General features: G+C 37.6%; 1 pseudogene; it reads right to left on the reverse strand.

Moving 5' to 3' along the window:
• Positions 1–268: 268 nt before the first annotated feature.
• Positions 269–1,870, reverse strand: LOC121483799 (annotated as a pseudogene).
• Between the last annotated feature and the right edge of the window lie 3,743 nt (positions 1,871–5,613).

Genomic DNA, 5,613 nt, shown 5'->3' on the forward strand with positions numbered 1-5,613 from the left:
TCTGCATTTTCATTAGTTTCCCTGAATCCATAGATTCTTCTCTAATTTCCTGGTTGACCCATTCATCTTTTAGTAGGATGCTCTTTAACCTCCATGTGTTTGAATTTCTTCCAAATTTCTTCTTATGACTGAGTTCTAGTTTCAAAGCATTGTGGTCTGAAAATATGCAGGGGGGCAATCCTATCTTTTGGTATCGGTTGAGACCTCATTTGTGACCTAGTGTGTGGTCTATTCTGGAGAAAGTTCCATGTGCACTTGGGAAGAATGTGTATTCAGTTGTGTTCAGTTAGAAAGTTCTGTAAACATCTGTGAAATCCATCTGGTCCAGTGTATAATTTAAGGCCCTTGTTTCTTTGGTGATGTCATGCTTAGAAGATCTGATATTTACTGACAAGTACTGTGTTGAAGTCTCCTACGATTAGTGTATTATTTTATTTTTTTCTTCCTCTACTTATTGAATTAAAATTTATTTGAAAAGGTAAAGTTTATATATCCTTTGAAAAAATAAGAAGTCAAAAATTTTAGAATTAAGTAATAAGTGTTCAACATTATAAAGCCATATATAACAGTAATGAAAGCAGTGGTGATGTTTACCCTGATAAAAATATCACAGAATTCAAATCACAACTTGGATTCTCAATGATTCAAGTGTCTTATCTTACACAATAAGAGTATGGTCAATTTTAAGGTAAACTTCCTCCAGATGTGCTATCCTCAAGTCCTCTAATCTTGTGGTCCATCAGCTCACACAATGGGATAGCTGGTTGCTGTGGCAATTCTACAATGGTTGTTCTGGTCTTAGGCCATTTTTATATAGCCATTCCAGCCCCATTCTGGACCCCAACTGTTCTTGATAATCCAAAACTTATTATTTGAATCTGTTCCTTCAAAGCCATAGCCAGCCACCAGAACACCATGATCTAGATCTTTGCTGCTGCAGTCTGGATCAAAATAAATGCCTGACTTGTAGCCCTGGAAATGCCTGCATCAGTAGCAACAGAGATGGGCCCTAGAGTTGCCACTGCCTTCATTAGGGTCTTTTCCCATTGAGGGAGGTCCATGAAGCCAGTGTCATTAGCAGCAGAACACTCAGTCTTGTCGTTACAGGTCTCTATGTCCTTTCCAAGATATGGATAAGATTCCTCTGAATCCAGGCCTCCATTGTCTTTAACATGATGAAAGGCGTTATCCATCAGGCCACCACTGCAGCCCTCATTGCCTTGAGCCTTAGAGCAGTCCACCAGGTTCTGCTCACTCAGTGGCACAAGTTTGCCTGTTTTCCGGAACATCTGTCTTTTGAGGGCACCAGTTGCACTAAAAGTCCAACAAGAACCACACTGACCCTGATTCTGCACAGGAGTTACGTAGCCTTTCTCTCTCCAGTCCACAGATTTGGGGATCTCAGCAAAGATAGGTTCTTGGAACACTTTCCCTTTCTTGTGCTTCTGGTTTGGAAAGTCATTCATCACCTGCCTGAATTCTTCATTGGTCATGTCACCAAAGGTATTCATCGCCATTGTGAAGCCATGTTTCCCTTGGCTATATTCTCCATTATGCAGTTCAATCATTTTCATATTCTCCCACACTGCTCTCCTCTATCCTTCTTCATTCATGCCATATAATCTGTGCATTGCCTTCCACTGGTACCATTGTGCATTTAAGCTTTGATCGAGTTTTGGAGCTGCTGAGGCTATTCACAAGCAAAGGGCAGACAAGAAGAGTGAACAATTCATGTTTCAAAAACCTGCGGCATCCACAGCTGCGCAGGTGCACCCCACGGATCGCCAAGGCCCACGAGTCTAGTGTATTATTTTCTAAGTATCTCTTTACTTTGGTTATTAATTGCTATACTTGGCATTATTAATTGATATACTTGGCATCTCCCACATTAAGAGCATACATATTCATGATTGGTAGGTCTTCTTGCTGGATTGATCCTTTAAGTATGATATAGTGTCTGTCTTCATCTCTTACTACAGTCTTTGAGATAAACTTTAATTGGTCTGATTTGAGGATTGCTACCCCAGCTTTCCTTTGAGGAGCATCTGAATGGTAGATGGTTTTCCACTCCTTCATTTACAGGCTGGAAGTGTCCTTAGGTCTAAAATGAGTCTTTTGTAAGACAGCAAATAGATGGGACTTTCTTTTTTATCCAGTCTGATACCCTGTGTCTTTTGATGGGATCATTTAGCCCATTCACATTCAGAGTAACTATTGAAAGATATGAATTTATAGTGTTATCGTAATACCTATTCTGTCCCTGTTTTTGTGGATTATTTCCTTGAACTCCCTCTTTCTTCTACAGGGTCCCCTTTAATATTTATTGTAGAGATGGTTTGGTGGTCACATAGTCTTTCAGTTTCTGCCTATTCTGGAAGCTCTTTTTCTCTCCTATTCTGAATGGAAGTCTTCTTATTTAGGACCGTGAATATATCCTGCCAGCCCTTTCTGGCCTGACCGGTCTCTGTGGAGAGGTCTGCTGTTAATCTGGTATTTCTCCCCATATAAATTAAGAATCTCTTGTCTCATGCTGCATTAAGAACTTTCTCTTAAATGTGTGGGAAATATCAGAAAGGGAGACAGAACATAAAGACTCCTAACTCTAGGAAATGAACTAGGGGTGGTGGAAGGGGAGGAGGGTGGGGGGGTGGGGGTGAATGGGTGATGGGCACTGAGGGGGGCACTTGACGGGATGAGCACTGGGTGTTATTCTGTATGTTGGTAAATTGAACACCAATAAAAATAAATTTATTATCAAAAAAAGAATTTTCTCTTAATCTTTGAAATTTGCAAGCTTTACTATTAAATGTGAGGTGTGGAATGGTTTGTATTGATTGGGGGGGGGTCATCTCTAACTCTTGGATCTGAATGCTTGTTTCCCTCCCCAAATTAGGGAAGTTCTCAGCTATGGTTTGTTCAAATATACTTTGTGGTCCTATCTATCTCTCAGTCTCTTCTGGAGTCAAATTATATGTAAATTCTTCCTTATCAAGCTATCATTTATTTCCCTAACCCTTTCTTCATTGGCTCTTAATTGTTTTTCTCTTTTTTCCTCAGCTTTCTTCCTTACCATCAACTTGTCTTCTATGTCACCCATTCTCTCTTCCACCTCATTAACCCTAGCAGTTAGGAAATCCAGTTTGGATTGCATCTCATTTAGTCTCTTTTTAATTTAGGCCTGATTAGATCTCACTTCTGCAATAACAAAGTCTCTAGAGTCTTTAGGCTTTTTTCCAGAGCCACCTGTAGCTTTGTATTTGTACTTCTGAATTGACTTTTTGACATCGGATTTAAATCCAAATTCTGTAACTCTGTTACAGAGAGTACTATTACTGGTTCTTCCTTTTTTGGTGAATCCTTCTAGTTACTTTGTCCAGTGCAGAGTGGCTGTATGAGTGGGCTGAAACAAAAATATCAACCACACCCTAAGTAAAATATACCCTAGATGATTCCGAAGAGGTCAGAGACCAAAAAAATAAAAATAAATAAATAAAAATAATAAAAAAAACAGAGCAACATAAAACAAAAGGATCACTAAAGTGAAAAACAAATTTTAAAACAAATTAGTAAAAATAAAAGGTCAAAAACCACAGAGAATAAGAAAAAAAAAGGAAAATAGAAAAAAAAGTAAAAAAGAGAAAAAAGGCAGGGGGGCAGCGGGGGATGGTGGTGGTGAATAAATGACAGTGGAGATAATGTAGTCTACCTGAGGGGACCTAGAGGGTAATCCTCTTGGTTTTGAGTGTATATTTTTCTGTATGTTAGAGCATGCTCTATCCTAAATTTATTTGAATTTATCCTAAATTTAAAAAATTTAGGTGGTGTTTTGGTGTTTTGAACACCAAAACATAAACAAGATAAAAGAGGGGGGTGCAGAATGGGAAGGAAGAGAGAATATAATCTCACAGAATGAATCAGCACATTATTCCACTTGTTTCTGGGTGTATGTTGACGTGTGTTAAAAGGTATTAACTTACACCATTGTAAAACAAAACGAGGCAGAAAAAGCAAGAAACAAAAACCCATAACTCATATATCTCCCAAAATTAAATTATGTTGAAGGGAATCCAGAAGTGAAAAATACATCTAAGACATACAATTGTAGAAATATGAAAGTCAAAAAGGAAAAAAACTTAAAAATGAAGAGGTGGTAAAATATTATAGTTAAGGTGGGAAAAGAGAAAAAATACTGGAAATTTTTAGTCTAATATGAAAATGAGTCATAATGGAAAAGGGGGGAAAAAGGGGCCCTCTAGTTCTAGATTCTATTTTCCCTTGATTTTCCCTCAGTCATGGAGATTTCAGTGCTGCTTGGTCAATAAACTTGCTCTTCCCCAGTTCTTCCAGCTGGTCTTCTGGGGGAGGGGCCTGCGGTGCTGATTCTCAGGTGTCTGTGCCTGGGGGAGATGCCCCATCCCCTGCCAGGTGCCGGGCTCAGTGAGAGCTGTGCTCCTCTTAGTGCCCCTCCCAACTTTATTTTTATTTATTTATTTAGCCTTTCTATCTTTTAGAAAGCCAAAACTTTTCTCTCTGTAGCATACCAGCTATTCTCTCTTTGAATCTCAGGTCGAATAAGTAGGTGTTCAGGATGTTTTGAAATTCATCTAGGTAAGTTTGTCAGGCCAGGTGAGTTGAGGGCCCCAACTCTTCCACCATCTTGCTCTTCCCTCCTCTCTCACAGGTACTTAAACATGGATTAAATTGAAGAATTTTTGGAATTTTCAGAGTGGCAGTGCAAAGACTATTTGGATTAATTAGAAGATAGTTAATCAAAAAATAGCATAGACAAGTTCCTTTTCAAATGAGGAAGGAAAGCTAATGTAAACCTAGAGGACTAACATGGTTATCCTTCACAGCATAATAATAATAATAAGCCCAGTCCACCTAGAAGAGGTATAAGGACTTACCCTGCCTTTATTGCAACTTTTTATAGCTTCAAGTTCAATGTAGGAGATAAGACATATTATACTACAGTAAATCTTGTCAAATATCTCAAAAATGGAAAAAAAAAGAAAAGAAAAGAAGTTTTGTGGATATGGAAAGAAATGTTAAGTTCTCCTACCATTTTGGTATTTTTTATAACATATGTGTCCAAAGCAATAGCTTTATGTGACATATTGGATACCTTTAATGAAACATAATATGTATAGAATCATTTATTTGAGGAACTTTCTGAGTTTTTTCAGGATGATAATTTAGCACAATGTGGTACAAACATGCTCAGAAACTTTACACAAGTAGATCTTTTGCAAAAGCATACGGTAAACTTTAGTGGTTTATTTGATAATTATTGAGTAGTATCCCATGTGATTTTCATAAATCTTTTTAACAATAACATGTTTTTTTTTTAATTTCACTACAAAGATATTTTAAATAGTTTGCTTAACGTGAGGTGTTTGGGTATTTACCCCATAGATCATTAACCCAGGAACTTTGCCAAGTGTGTATTTATAATTTTTCCTGAGTACTCAACCTGGCACTAAATATTTCCTTATGGCATATCATAATGGAAAACAATGACATGTAACATTAAATAAGTTAGGGATATGTTTCAGATAGCATTTCTGATAGCCAAATATAACTATCTCTTTAAAAAAGTGAAACTATGACTGA

This window comes from Vulpes lagopus, unplaced genomic scaffold (assembly GCF_018345385.1).
Source record: "Vulpes lagopus strain Blue_001 unplaced genomic scaffold, ASM1834538v1 ctg1250, whole genome shotgun sequence".
NCBI classification, from domain to species: Eukaryota; Metazoa; Chordata; class Mammalia; order Carnivora; family Canidae; genus Vulpes; species Vulpes lagopus.